The sequence below is a fragment of the Glandiceps talaboti genome, chromosome 7 (genome assembly GCF_964340395.1).
Source record: "Glandiceps talaboti chromosome 7, keGlaTala1.1, whole genome shotgun sequence".
Taxonomy (NCBI): domain Eukaryota; kingdom Metazoa; phylum Hemichordata; class Enteropneusta; family Spengelidae; genus Glandiceps; species Glandiceps talaboti.
Window position 1 is genome coordinate 900369 of NC_135555.1, and position 16927 is coordinate 917295.

General features: G+C 36.2%; 1 protein-coding gene across 2 annotated transcripts in view; it reads right to left on the bottom strand.

The window, feature by feature from the left end:
- Nucleotides 1-16362, bottom strand: part of LOC144437169 (oxidative stress-induced growth inhibitor 1-like) — a 35777-nt gene extending 19415 nt beyond the window's left edge. Inside the window, exon 1 of one of the 2 annotated variants that reach the window (XM_078126046.1) lies at nucleotides 16004-16362. The gene's annotated coding sequence lies outside the window, so the exon portion shown is untranslated. Of the gene's footprint in view, nucleotides 1-15998 lie in introns of both variants that reach the window. The other variant, XM_078126047.1, reaches the window with a different exon arrangement.
- Nucleotides 16363-16927: the final 565 nt, after the last annotated feature.

The following is a 16927-nucleotide window of genomic DNA, read 5'->3' on the forward strand; positions in this document are numbered from 1 at the left end:
GAGTTATTAAGTTCAACTTTATGCCGTATATATGTTAAACCAACTGAAAGTATAGACCACATCAACTGAGTTATTCTGTTTTACCTTAGAGTTATACACATGATGTTATACATACAATGAAAACAACGGTATTGGTGACACTTCATGTCAACACATTGTGATAATGTGGACTACCAGGAATCACCAAACCTTGATACATTTGTATATTACCAATACACAGTCAGAGATTAGCACTTTCACAAGTGTAGTGAGTGAAAGTTAGTGCAGCAGAAAACACTGCAAGCACGAGTACAAATACCTCGAGTACCTATACTGGCAGTAACGCGGCATGGGGTTCTGTTATATCATGATATATGTTTATCCGAAACAACAAATTACCATAAAAACTGACACTATGCGATCACACTTTTTTCTCTGGAACAAATGATTGTGTCCTCATTTGCATGCAGGTATGGAATGTTTTTAGTATCGCAATGCAGTGCAAATACCACTAGTATGCATGCACACCGGTGCAAGTAATCTCTGGTACATACATACACTAACACAGAGAAGCTTATTCAGATATGTATTTCATATCATAGTTATCTTCCACACCATCCTTGCTGCATTTCAATACAGAAAGTATTAATACATTCACCAAGTCACCTCTTATAAGCCTTGGATATCAATGTTATTGACAATACATCTATAGCATATGTCAAAACAAATACTTACACATCTGCAGGTAGAGGTACTCAATGTGAAATGAGTGCACGTCAAAGAGACAAAAGAATTAATCCACCTCATATGAACCATATGGTTATTATATTCAAATATTGGGTATCTATTAAGGCAAATTTTTAAAATAAATCCATCCATAAGGTTGTCTTATCGGTACGTGATGAACACTTATTGTAGCAGAAAATATACTTCTCACATTATACACAGGGAAAAATAATCCGCTTTTTTTCTGATAACTTATATTGTAAGACCGAACACTTCTATCCAAATCCAAAGTAGAAAAAAAATTAGTAATGATTGGTCATATACTATTTTCTTTGATTTAATATTGGAATTGAAGTGTCCTTAAAAAGACAGAAACTCTATCCTCCAGATAACTTTTTGTGAAGTTAATAGTGCTAGTGTTAACACTTCCAAAAGCAAAAATAAATTCCATTTATGTTACAGTACAATCTCATAAACTTCAGCTAAGATTTACTAGTATCCACGGGAGAACCATCTTTCTCATGTAAATTAGTCTTAAAGTAAAAACTAAGAACCCTATTGGATTACATTTGACATTGACAGAGACATTGGGTTTTATATAGGATCATTCTACTGGTACTAATGTCACTTGGACAGCTGTTATCAGTTAAATTTGTATTTGTTCCTATAAATGTTTATAACTTGAAAACAAAATATCCTTTGCAGAAATATGTCATGATTTGTAGATGTATCTAATTAATTTGCATTAATTAGTAAATCATACATAAAGGAATCTAATATGCAACTGCATGTTTTCACTTTTAAAGTTCTTTGCAAGAGACATCACAAAAAGAGCTGCTTTTTCTCAAGGATTACCTTATTGCTAAATCTCACAGGATTGAAAAATCACCTCATTGTGAAATCTCCCCATTATAATATCTCAGGCTTTCAAGGCAAATGAGCACATAGGGTCAACTCCTTCCTTTGAACTTTTTTGACAGCTGACAATTTTGAATGACTTTGCATCTTCTGTGTAAAAACAGGGGGTCACACTGATATCAAAAATGGACAAATCTGCTGTATGAAGGTTTTACAAAGTTTTAGAGTTTGACAACAATTGGAAAGATTGAAATCCAAACTGACTGAAACTTTAGTAAATTTTAATGAACCTGAATGCTACTCCTAAGTGTATGAATACCCTATACATTGATCAAGTTCAAAACACTTTGAATACTAAATAGTCACAGTGATTATATCTATTGTTATATATATATATATATATATATATAGATTACTTGCACTTGTGCATGTGCATACTTGCAATATTTTCACTGCAGTGCAATACCGAAAACAAAATTGCATACCTGCATGCAAATGATATGCAAATGAGGGCACGGTTGTTTAAGACACATGAAATCCTGTGATCGTGCTGTATGATTTTTTATGGAAATTTGCTATTTCAGATAAACATACAATGTATGTAATATTAACAGAACCATGACACATGTGTTCCAGTGTTGGTACTCACTGGTATTTGCACTCGTGCTTGTAGTATTTTCTGCCATAGAAAACACTGCAAGCACTTGTGCAAATACCCCGAGTACCGACATCGGAATTCATGTGTCATGGTTCTGTTAATATTACTGAAGAGGCACCCCCTGACAAAGGAATCTAACAGTGCAGTATACAGCTTTTACTGTTTCAGTGTCAAAGTTATAAAAAAAAACCTTTCAATCCCTTAATAAAATGAGAAACGTTCCGAAAATCAAATAAACTTCTTGTCATTGTTTCTCTTCCACAAGGAAAACACAAGAAATGATTGTGTGGGAAGCCTGCCAAAATTATATACCTTGCCTCTGAAGCTCACTGTGTTGACATTCAAATTGTCAAATTGTAATTGGTTTGTTCTTTTTTCTGTATGCAAGTCTTCTTCTTCATTGTATTCTACACTGATGGCTGTTCATGTGGATAAAGTAGTAGTTATCATTATATAAAGAATAAACACACAAGACGACCCTAGAAGTCTCAGACACATATCACTTGAGTGAGTTCTAGTTTTACTGTGAAAACACAAGATGACCCTAGAAGTGTCAGACACATATCACTTGAGTAAGTTCTAGTTTACTGTAAAAGACACAAGACAACCCTAGAAGTGTCAAACACATATCACTTGAGTGAGTTCTAGTTTTACTGTAAAAGACACAAGACAACCCTAGAAGTGTCAAACACATATCACTTGAGTGAGTTCTAGTTTACTGTGAAAACACAAGACAACCCTAGAAGTGTCAGACACATATCACTTGAGTGAGTTCTAGTTTTACTTTGAAAACACAAGACAACCCTAGAAGTGTCAAACACATATAACTTGAGTAAGTTCTAGTTTTACTGTAAAAGACACAAGACAACCCTAGAAGTGTCAAACACATATCACTTGAGTGAGTTCTAGTTTACTGTGAAAACACAAGACAACCCTAGAAGTGTCAACCACATATCACTTGAGTGAGTTCTAGTTTACTGTGCAAAATAGATGAACATTTCTGTATGGGTGCAATTTGTGGAGAGCATTGGTATAATCTGTTATCCCTCCTTTCAAGTGTCTATCACAGCTTGTCTAAAATTTTCAATACATAAAAAGTCACTGTACAATGCACAAGGTCTACAGAATTGAAAAGCGAGTCCAACTTTAGACTTGCATTCCCAAAAGAAGTAAAGTCACAGTAATATGTGTTGTTCCTCTTTTATTTATCACAGCTATTTATTCTTTTACTAGTCAGCAGCTTTGAATCTTTTGTTATTTATGGTCTGAATTGAATGCTTTTGTGATTTGGTTGACAATATCATAATATGAGGACAGAGGTAGTTGTCCTCTCATTAACCGACCTTAGTTTGGAGATGATAGAGTGTGGGAAAGGTCACGTGAATGAGGAGATGTTGGCTAGAAATGATGTATTCAAGATGGTATGCAGTGGGGTATGACTGGGGTGTGTATAGTGGTACAGGTAAACAGGGTGGGGCGACAATACGGCTGTGGGAGCTGGGTGAGGATAGGACTGTGCAGTGGTCTGTATAATGGTACTAGAATGCAGGATGGGGTTGGGGTAGTATGCAGGGTGGGGGGGGTGATGATATGGCTGTGCAAGCTGGGTGAGAATAGGATGTAGTGATATCATTGCAGTACTAGAGTTCAGTCAAATGTGCATATGTCACAAAACAAAGTACTTCTGACTTGGTGTCTCATTTTATCAAAATCATGGTAACAGCTGTAATTGTTTATGTTTTCTCTGTTTACAAATGCACTGCTGTCAATCTAAGGTACACAATCTAGAGTGAGTGGGGATAAAAATACTCCAAAACATTATATTTAAATGAAAGGGATATAATTAATTTAATCACTGACACCAGTTGTGTAATTTTATAGAATATTGGTTTAGCTATACAATCATGTGATTTGTTCACAAAAATCATCCATATCATAATCCTGCATAAGAAAACTGTCCTCTTCTGTATGTGTAATGTAACCAGTTAGTTTAGTTGACACTGGAATCTGCAAGTTGTCAGTTCAAGTCTCATTGCAACTATTTGCTTTTGATTGGCTATAGGCAAGATCTAAACTATGGCAGTCCCTAGGTCAACCTGTTTGCATAATTAGGGACCTGGTAGGATAGTGGTATGTAGCTATGTGTAGGACTTCATCCTATAAGCTCAATGAGGCAGTAAGGATTATATGCTCCCTGCTGAGTTAACGAACCTGCCATGGCCACTGTCTTTTTACATGGACTTGACCTGAAGAGGGATAGGGCTGGAGTGTCAGGGTTAATGATTGTAAAGAGCTTTGAGCACAGTGTTAGAAATAGCTTTATTTTCATTGTACACTATAATACATGTATGAGTTGTATAAATGTTTTGTCCTGAAAAATCCCCAAACATGTATGTACATGATGCAGAATTAATTGTATACGTTATACTCTAAAATATTGTTGTCATATGAATCTACTGAACCAAACTTATCCACCATTTATTCAAATAAATTTATAAATTAGATACATTAAACGTTTTAATATATTCAAAAAAAAAGTTTTTGAACATGTTTTCAAAACAGACACGTGTACATGTCTAATAAGCAACCACTAAGAAACTGCCCATACTGCACTTTACGATACTTTATGATAGCAAGGTTGAATGAATACTGTAACAATTTTGGGACATTTTTCTAATTTAAACTAAACTAACAAGGCACAATGCAGACATCAAAACATTGGCACCTGTTTGCCTGAGTCTAGTTGTAGTATATTTAAATGGTTTATTTCATTCAGACAAAATGTAGCAAGAAATTATGACCTTGCCTTGTGTAGAATTATTGGTTTCTATGTACTTGTATCAAATATACCCATTGAACACTAACATGAAATGAGCTGTAACACAGCCAGTGAACACTAACATGAAACGAGCTATAACACAGCCAGTGAACACTGACATGAAATGAGCTGTAACACAGCCAGTAAACACTGACATGAAATGAGCTGTAACGCAGCCAGTGAACACTCACATGAAATGAGCTGTAACACAGCCAGTGAAAACTAACATGAAGCAGGCTGTAAAAACATACATGTACAGAAACATTACATGTATAAATATATGCACTGTACAGAAGTAGGGGATACAAAGGTGGAAGTTCAGACCTAATTATTATTCACACATCACAACATTGTTATCAGAACCATTGTAGCTTTGTCAACACAAATACTGCAAGTCATGCAAACTCAACATAAATACCACAACTGACATTCCAATTTGAGAAGCTCAAGTAGAGAAGAAACATGTATTTGCACTGCAAAGACAAATTTATCTGGTTGGAAAAATATTTGCTGACCCCAAAGTCTAGTCAGGGTCATAGAGTCCTGTGTTTTGCTATGTCGGGATGACTTGCAATGTGTTATATCATAGAGTTAATTTGTATTCAACTTTACATGGAGATTTTATGATGCAAACTTGGTCTTTTTTTAAAAAAAAGAACACAAGAACAAGATTTCATGATAAACACACACATATTAATGAATGGATGAAGTGGATAGCAGGTTTGCAGTGGAAAGGCATAATGATATGAAGTCAAACTGACCTGGTGATCACCCTGGAGTCTTTTACCAAATACTGGTATGTTATACAGATATGATGAACCTACATATCTCTCTGATATCACTATCTGACATATCGTCTGAATCAAAGATATCAATCCTAAGAGTAGAACTACACTGAGTGAATAAACAGATTTTCTCTCTCTCTCTCTCTCTCTCTCTCTCTCTCTCTCTCTCTCTCTCTCTCTCTCTCTCTCTCTCTCTCTCTCTCTCTCTCTCTCTCTCTCTCTCTCTCTCTCTCTCTCTCTCTCTCTCTCTCTCTCTCTCTCTCTCTCTCTCTCTCTCTCATATATCAGTATGGTGATCAATATGTAAATTGGGGGTTCAGAATCAAAATAAATGGTCTAACATTTGTATGCCACATATATTAAAAACTCAGTGTTCTGTCAATTGATGACAACTAATATAATAAAGTCATGAATTCCCTGTTATTTTACATTTAGTAACAAATATCTGAACCCTATGAAAAATATAACCTTTCTGTCAGTAGGGGGGGTGGGGGGGGGGGCTCTCAATCTGGAAACTATGTTAATCTTATTCAAATTTCCCTGTTACAAGGGGTGAGAATATGTCAATTTTTACCAGATCCCCTCCCCTCCCCCATGTACAAGGGTTTTAAACCCTCAGCAAAAAACATTGACTGTACTACTGCTGGAAACTTGTCAATTTGACCAAATCATTCCCATTCCCCAGGTTTAAATAATACCTCAGCAAAAACAGTAAATGTAATGGAAAAGACAAACTTAATTTCATCAAATTTCCCACATTTTATCGATACAATTGTCAAAATCGTCAAAAATCAAAATCATCAGCTACAACACTGTCTATAATATTACAAGCATTCTAAACCTTTAACATTCACCTACTGATCACTATTAACAAGACTGCATTGTGTGCATCATACCGTGTCATAAAATATGAAATTATGCATTATATATTTATGAAATGAAAATGAGTTCATTGTCTTCATGAAAAGCATGATAAAATCATCAATAATTCAAATTAATTAATGTCCTGTCTTGTAGTTCCTTCAAAACTGAATGGTTTCTAATAAAAACACCTGTACATATAGGAGGCTATAGTACTACATGTAAGTCTTTGGTACTCAGGCAGTGTGGACACTGTTCACATCTTTGGCCATAAGTTTTTGTCATATGTGTAACTATCCAGATCACAAATACATTTCGATCTCAAAGGATTCGGTCAATAGTCGAGTTCATTTCATCTATATCCACCAAAAGATCTGGTTGCCATCAGAATAAGAAATTGAGAAATCTTTGAATTCCTGGCCAAGTCAATCACTAAATCATGTATAATCATTTCCATTCAATGTTTTTGAGAAATTCATTTCATCTCCATGACGACTCTGTGGGGTGACATTTTACAACTAAGATGCCTCTGTCTACTAGTATTCCATCAAAATCTATCACAGGTCCATGGGTCAGAAGTGTAGATTTCAGTGTGAAGGTCTGGTAATATCTGCTTAGCTGTCCCACTTTGTATGTATTGTATGTATACATATAGTGAGTGACAGCTGTACATGTATATAAACTCCAGGGTCCAATGATATATAAGACTGGAGTGTTGTCTATAATTCTGTTGATAGGCTATCAATGTCTATCATATCTAACATACATGACGTAAAATGTTCTATAACTCAGCAGTTTTCATATGATAGATATTTCAAACCCTGTTATGTGATTCACTTGTAACCGATTCCTTGTATGTGTACTTTATATTTTGTTGGGAATACTGGCAAAGTGCTTTGTAGGAAAATACAGTTAGATTTTACCCACCGTAATATATCTGTTTACTGCACTGTTGAGATACATCATAAACTGGTCGTATCTCCTAGCCCTATAGCCTGTTTACTGCACTGTTGAGATACATCGTTAGCTGGTTGTACCTCCTAGCCCTATAGCCTGTTTACTGCACTGTTGAGATACATCGTTAGCTGGTTGTACCTCCTAGCCCTATAGCCTGTTTATTTCACTGAGATACATCGTTAGCTGGTTGTACCTCCTAGCCCTATAGCCTGTTTACTGCACTGTTGAGATACATTGTTAGCTGGTTGTACCTCCTAGCCCTATAGCCTGTTTATTTCACTGAGATACATCGTTAGCTGGTTGTACCTCCTAGCCCTATAGCCTGTTTACTGCACTTTTGCGATACATCATTAGCTGGTTGTACATGGTTCCTACCTCCTAGCCCTTGTATTCTCCACTTGTGCTGAGAAAAATTTCAAATGATTCACATAGCAACACCCCTTAAAGTCGTTATCATGGTTATCCAGCACCCATAGATTAAATTTACATAAAACATATGTAAATAACATGTAAATTACCACATCATGTAGTGTAACTTGTATATATTTACATACAGATTCATTTGAATAATGACAGTCTGACTAGTTGTCATGGTTGAAAGGCTGCATGTTATCATCAACCAGGCTATTGGATGAAATTTTTTAAGTCAGTTTTAACAATATAATCACTACAAGCAGTGAATACGAGGGCTAGGAGGAATGATCAGCTAATGATGTATCTCAACAGTACAGTAAACAGGCTACAGCATTTTACATATACACTCCTTATATAGCGTTTTTTCTGTCCTCAAAGCGCTTTACAATTATTAGCCCTGGCATGAATCAATGGCGGCACAACAACAGCCCTTTATTCTTCCTCAACTCCCTGGGAGCATACAATCCATTGCAGCCGTTTAAGATCATAGGATTAAAGCATTCACATTGCAACCTCTATTCCTCCCCAATTATACAGTTGGGTTGACAGAGGCACAGTCATGGTTCACACCGTACCCAAGGACTTTAGCCACTCGGAAACAAATGGCAGCGATGGGGCTCGAACCAGCAACCTGTAGATTCCAAGCTGGCCTCGCCCACCATTTGACCGTCATGACTCCATCTAAACATCTACATCTACATTTATTTCCTGACTTAGTGGGTTCACCCCAAGCCTTTAGGAAGGGGTGGGTTCCATTCCAGAGTTCTCCCATAACCTTCACAGGGCTAGATTTGTATGCAATACAGAACCCATTTAGAGATTGCAGATTTCCTCCAGGCTTTTACGGAGGAGTGGGTTCCATTCCAGAGTTCTCCTGTAACCTTCACAGGGCTAGACTTGTATGCAATACAGAACCCATTTAGAAATTGTAGATTTACTCCAGGCTTTTCTGAAGGAGTAGGTTCCAACCCAGAGTTCTCCATATTTTACTCAGTGATATACTTCAAACAAATATTATTGTGTAAATATCAATGTTCTATAATTATTTTCTGGCCTAAATAGTGAATCTTACAGTAATATTATATGTATGTGTTACAACTTACATACCATCACTGAGTTGATACCATTGGCCTAGATAGTCTATAGCCTTACAATATTCAATATGATACATGAATGATTCTATCAACAAATTACAATACCTCCATGGTCACAACTGTACAATATGGTGGTGGCCAAGGTGAAAATAACAGAAACGTGACTGTTTGCACTAAAGATTGCAATGTCAGAAATTTCACCTTGACCATAAGTACAGCTGTAGACCCCAAGGACTGCCATCTAATGGGGACTGCCATCTAAGGAATTCTTAGCTTGGAAGGATTTCATGTTTTCTGAAAATCGTACATATGTAAACGATCAATGGTATGAAATAATACATATCTTAAATATGAATTCTTCTCAAAATACACATTTTTTTTATTGTCAGTACACTTTCTAATGTAGAAACAGCTATCTTCCTTACAAATGTATGTATTTGTGACACTACATTGTATAACGACATAGTTCAGTATGAGTGAACACTTTCTGGTTATTCATCAGTACACATGCACCACTGACAGCAAACAATACAGTATAAAGACTAAATTCTGGTATTTGAATCAATTCGCCAATGAACCAAAACATCTTTTAACTGTTATCTTCAATCTTTTCTAAAATGCAGACAAACTTTACAGAATACAAATGTAATGGAAATAAGGTTCATAAAACAGGTCATTATGTTGGAAGCTTATAACCCCCTGTCCTGTCTTTAGGATGGTTAATGACAGTAGGTATAGCCTACGGGATAAACAGCACACTCTTTTATATTTTCATTTATAGTTTGTTTGCTTGGGTCATGGCAGCACTCATTCATCCAGATTAAACAATACACAATAAAGCTTATGTGCATTCAGCAAGGCTTGTCTGTAGAAATAATGGTTTGGTATACTATGGTATGAAGATGACTTCCCTTGGTTTAAAAACATAATGATGTACTGTAAACAAAACTTACAGTGTAGAGTGTGGTCTCAGACTACATTTTGTACATGCATAATAATAATCTTTATTTATACTGGATAGTTCTTTAAGCATATAAACACTTGTCTCCCAAGAAGTCCAGTGAGGGCCATCCCTCATGGGTTCAGTGTTAATGCAGGAGGAAACCGGAGTACCCGGGGAAAACCTGTGTTGTTCGGTAGAGTCAAACTGAATGACACTCTTCTTACTTACAGCGTGGTAAATTTAATCGAACCCTGAATGGGGTTCGAACCCCGACCGCAGTGGTAAGAGGCAAGTGGTTTAACCACTCAGCCACCGACAACCAGCCACCCATAACCTAGTGTCTTGAAGTGCATGATGATTAGTATACTAGTTATTTAACAATATTGGAAATGTACAACTTATATTTGATAATTATTAGCATTACCATGTATATACTGCCACAGATGTCCATTATATGACATTTATGTACAATTCCTACAGTGATAATATTTTTGCATTGCAAGTACACAGCTATGTTGACAGTAGCAGGGTTAACATTTTATTCAAGATAAAATCGACACTAGGCTCCAGGGAACTACATTAGGGTTCTTCTACCAGTAAGTTTTCTAGGGGTGCTATGTGTAGCTAAAATCTAACTGAGTTTACGAGTCATTTTAATACCAGGGTTTCTACCATTTTTATTTATTCATTTATTCCCTTTTTGTTTAGATCAATCTACCTGAATTCCCAGGGCATACATACCAGGGTTTTCTCCTAAAATCATTAACAATGTTAAATATATATAACACTTCTCGGCTGAAAAAAAATCACCAGTCTAAGCACATCTTAGGAATGAAAGCATACACCTTCTATTTGAGTACAACTACAAAGTTCAAACTATCTAGAATATATTTTTTATTTTTTCGTTCAGCACAAAGTGCATTTACAAAAGTACAAATGCTAACAAAGTACAACATTTGTGCAGGGCTAACGCAGAAAAGTATGCACAACTTGTTTCCATTGTGGTCCTCCACCAAAGTTGGGAAAATTGACAAAAGTTTCATAATATATGGCATCATATTATGATGAATACACCAATGATTTATAAACACCAGGTCAACTAAGTTATGGCCAAGAATACAGACAAGCTAATTTTCGTTTGTCAAAATTGTCATTTTTTTCAGCAATGGCTAATGGAAATCTACTATTCGTGAGTCTTATTGTCAATTCTGAATAGGATGACAACAACATACATTAGCTAATGATAAATTGAGAGAAAACATGACAATAGGGCATACTAGTACTTCAAGAATGGGTACACAATAGAAATCATGAAACATCTTTCACTTCAGACATGTACAGAGGAGGAATACTAATGCTTGGACTAGACACAAGTTTCTCACACTTTCCTTGGACTAAACACAAGTTTCTCACACTTTACTTGGACTAGACACAAGTTTCTCACACTTTCCTTGGACTAAACACAAGTTTCTCACACTTTACTTGGACTAGACACAAGTTTCTCACACTTTACTCGGACTAGACACAAGTTTCTCACACTTTACTTGGACTAAACACAAGTTTCTCACACTTTCCTTGGACTAAACACAAGTTTCTCACACTTTACTTGGACTAGACACAAGTTTCTCACACTTTACTTGGACTAGACACAAGTTTCTCACACTTTACTTGGACTAGACACAAGTTTCTCACACTTTACTTGGACTAGACACAAGTTTCTCACACTTTCCTTGGACTAGACACAAGTTTCTCACACTTTCCTTGGACTAAACACAAGTTTCTCACACTTTACTTGGACTAGACACAAGTTTCTCACACTTTACTGGGACTAGACACAAGTTTCTCACACTTTACTTGGACTAGACACAAGTTTCTCATCTTAGGGAGGGGTATGCTGCCTTCAATAACTCAAACTTCAAATCTTAGGGAGGGGCATGCTGCCTTCAATAACTCAAACTTCAAATCTTAGGGAGGGGCATGCTGCCTTCCAGCTGACAAGCAATGGCTGCAATACTAGTAGTCCTCTTGTGGAAAATTCAAGAGAGAAATTGATGGAAGGCTGTAATCTAATATACAAACTAGAGAACTTGTACATGTATATTGCGGAATAACCATGATATAAACTTACCAGTGTAAGATTTAGGGTTTGCACAGTAGCAGTACTTCCTCCAACTAAGTGTTAACCAAACAGTACAGATTAGCAGTGTTAACCCTTCCAACTAAGTGTTAACCAAAGAGTACAAGTATAAACTACAGTACTATAACATAATTCTAACTTTTATATCCACAGAGAATATGAGACAATGAGTCCTGCCCTTGTTTACTTTGAAATTGCGGCATAATCCTTTGTACAACCTCAGACCACTAACACATTTTTTAGTGGTCTGAGGAACAACAAAACCCTGCTACTGTTCATTTGTAATGGTTTTATGTCTACCTATTAAGTTCTTATGGCACTGTTTAGAGAGAATCTCTTGGCCGTTATCCAATTTTCTTTTCATACTCCTCACAAAGTCACACACTGTGACTTGTTTGGGCATTCTTCGTTTAAGAAATTAACTTTTCAGTCAACATGTTATAAACTTATATTATAGGTTTTCTGTTCATAATTATTGGGCCTTGGCAAGTACCTTAAAAATACATCATGTGATAACACAAATAAGTCATTCAAGTATCCAGTAAGGAAAAAGCCAAACAATAACTTATGATCACAGACAATATGGTGCCAAAATAAATTGTAAATGTATATGAACATGTAAGATGTTTTCAAAGTCTATTTCAAAACCTTGAAATCACAAATAGCAAGCAAAACTATTTCAATTGTTTTTTTTATATTTATATTGCAGTTAATAACAATTTTTTGATCAATTTAAACACTAGTTGCTAACTTACAGACAGTATGCAAAGTTCAAGGTGTAAACTGCTGAGAAATATGAAACTTTAAATTTGTTGATGTTTTTTTTATTATCAGAATATTGTACCTTATAAAAGTTACTAAATAAAACAGTGTGAAGTGTTATAGGGGTACATTTTCTGTAATGAATACCAGAAGTCACGTATATTAAAGTTATTCAAAAGATCACCTATATGGTTGATACTTGGAATGGATGGATGGATGGATGGATGGATGGATGGATGGGTGGGTGGGTGTCGGTGGGTGGGTGGTTGGGTGGGTGTTTGGGTGGATTAATGAATGGAAGGAAGGATGGATGGGTAGGTGGGTTAATGAATGTATGTGTGTATGTGTGTATATGCACACACACACACACACACACACACACACACACACACACGTATTGTACAACATTGTTTATACTACAAATTGTAGCCCCCAGAAATTAACTTCTAGGCTTGGTGGTCTAATTTTCAGATTAAGCCAAGTGGAAGTGCTACAGTTTTCTATTGATTTCCACTGGCCTAACAGACCACTGTATATATTTGACACTCTAGATGATGTTCAGAAGTCAATGTCCTGGACTACTCTTAATTTGCCAGTCTGTTTAGAAGTTTATGTGTTCTGGACTACTGTTAATCTGCCAGTCTGTTTAGAAGTTTATGTGTTCTGGACTACTGTTAATTTGCCAGTCTGTTTAGAAGTTTATGTGTTCTGGACTACTGTTAATTTGGTAGTCTGTTTAGAAGTTTATGTGTTCTGGACTACTGCTAATTCTTAGATCTGACGAGATGGGGAGGGAAGGTGTATTTCTGATTACAACACATCAATGAGTCACAGGAAACTGTTACACCTGACTTATAATGCATGGATTACAGAGATTAGATAGAATAATTCTGAAAGGATAGCAAGGTATTTAGAATCTGAGCATTGTTAGATTGGAAAGCTACTAATCAATATGAACATCTGATCAGTTACATTGTTTTTGTATAACTGTACTGTTAGACAATCAAACAGTGATATGTACATCACATATACATGTACATAACTCTGGAAATGCATTAAAACATTCAGAAAACAATTTACCCACAAAAAAGGTAAATGTCAATATTACAGATAAAATAGTCAGTCCCTATAAGTCTGTTATAACATAGATAACTTAGCCTATGGTGTATGGTGTCTGCAGTGGCGAAGTATAAAAAAACCCTGGGGAAATGGCAAACCCTGGTATGTACCTATATGATGCGTAATTGTAACATGACGCTTTTAGTATCTCAGTGGTAAAAAGATCCCCGGAGAGAAAACAGTGCCGACTTTGGTCTGGGCTATCATTATGAATGTATAGTAAACTGAGTTAAACTTTAAGCATTGGGAAACCCCGAAAAATTCACTTTAACTCCAGGTCTATGTTGTCTATGTAAAATGCATGATAGCCAGTGGTAAAAAGTAATGAAAGACACCACAGAAAACAGAGAAACCAAGGTCCAGACTAGCATCATAAAACACACTGCAGCTCTTAGCACAGTAATACGCATACGTCATATACCGGTATTTATCAATATTGTTTCATCACAAGTCAAAATTCAAGCTCAGTGAGTTTTAGGCAGTATAAACCATCAAAATATATTCTTTCTATTTATGTTGTAAGGCTTAAGTATAATAACATCATTGTTAATTTATGTGCTAGGCCATTCACCCTCATAAAAAATTGACAGTATCATTTGATACCTACCAACTGTCATTGTCAATGGAGTCTGCAACACCTGTAAAAGTCACTCACAGTATTGTACTTTGAAGTATACTTAACCATCACCAACAACTGACTGAACTCAAACCAGGTATTAAGATATAACAATAGACAGGGGAGATCTCCACTGTCTATGATATAACATACAAAAGATCTGATGACATAATTTACTGTACTATCAAAAGATGTCAAGAAATTCATACTAGACAATCGATAGTTCTAACAGTGCCAGAAGGTAACTGTAATGTTATAGAAAAGAACGCATACATTGACACTAACGTTAATATGTACTATAACTTACACTTTAATCGAAATTTTATGCAAGTATTTTCATTTGAGTATACAAAAAAAGTTTATAAACTCAGATTGTGCCACTTTAATTAATAAACCAGTCTTTGGGTATACTGATTGCCTGAATGATTTGATAAACGTATAAAATAGCTTTGCTGAGGATAACAGAAAAAGGTTAAAAACTTATTTCCATTGTGGTCATTTTTGTAGTACATAAAAAGGTATTAACCACCACAGTGTTGAGATTGTGGTCAAATTCAACAGGAAATCAATACTGACAAATTCCATGAATAGCCTCTTAGGAAATAAATTGACGATTTTATTACCATGACTTGCACATGGTATTAGTGTGGCCCTGTGCTGTATACCTTTCGTTGAATTGCTAACTGGCTTTACATCGGAGACACTTTCATGTTTTATGGTTAATAAATTTTGCCTCCCTACACTACAGTACCGAACTGCGAATCCAAGATACAGCACTGTAACTCACTAACTGTGGATAGTACACAATATAATAAAACACGGATCCGTGTGCAGTCCTGCTTGCATACGGAGTAAGTCGTCCCTTCCTTCTCGGCGTTCCAGCGAAACGCGTGCACAGTCTGCAAGCAGGACCAGGAAGGACTACTCCATACCTAGCTCTGGATGTATACGCTACGAGGTTCGACACAGGGGGAAGACGTGTACCGCGTGTGGAACCTCATTGCATTCAGAGCTACTCCATACCGAGACACAACTTCAGAACATTGAACGAAACGACACTTAGTTTGGTGACATTGACATATACTTCATGTGCGAAATCATGTGACGTTTAATACCCATGACACGAAGCCGAAATTCAAAAGTTATTATGATGATAAATATTGGTACGAAAATACGACAGCACAGAGAAAATTGCAATATATTGACTTATTGTCATTATTAAGAATATGTTTTTCTGTGGTATATTCGAGAGTGGGCTGAATTTGGTTCACCTTACCTTACACTGGTTCACCCGATGAGATTTTGTCAGACACCCTGGACAGCAGAGCAGGAGTAGTAGCTTGTTTCACTCGTCAACAACCGTGACTAGTAACAATACCCTCCACGGATGACATGTGAGATATAACGCTAACTCTGTGTGTACCATCAATTATTACAATGCAAATTACAATATATTTTTGGCGGCCAGTGCGCTGTCTGTTGCGAAGGCCCCGAGGACAGAGCTACACCGTTTACTGATTGTTTACCCTGACTGGGGTGTGGTGTGCAACTATCACCAATACAAGATCTTCTTATTTCGGTTAGATCTAATAAGACCGAAGGACGGATACAGCAAGCTAGCTCAGAGTTCACGGAATAAGGTCACATAGAAAGGGCATGATCGTTAAGATTCACCACAACCAGCATCAGATTGAGATTGCAAGCCACATCCGAATTGATCATTTTGCTAATAAAGGAAAATAAATAGAAACTAAACAACCACCTAAAACAAGATCTAACAAAACTTAACATTCTGGAAAATTTAGTGGTACGAACAGCAGTTAAGAGACTAATGTCATTTATTGTATTTGTATTACCAATCCCGTGACAATATTTAATATTGCTGATCTTGGATTTTAATAGGTTGAAATTTCGTCAATCGTTGTTTTTATGATGTCATCTATGGGAAAGAAGACACATTGTCAGTTCCAAAATTCATTAGTGGGCCTAGTATTCGTTGTATCAAAGAATTGTTTCAAGTTGGTGGGCTGAAATGAAAAGCTCCATCAACGCTACCGACTGGTTTATGCCAATTTTCCTTTTCCGTCCTGTATCCTGATCAGGCTGAAAACGTAAACATGTACCACGAAGGTCAATTCAGGCAAAATAACGAAGGTAAAATAGCAATGAACGATTAGCCGACATCTACATCGGATTTTAA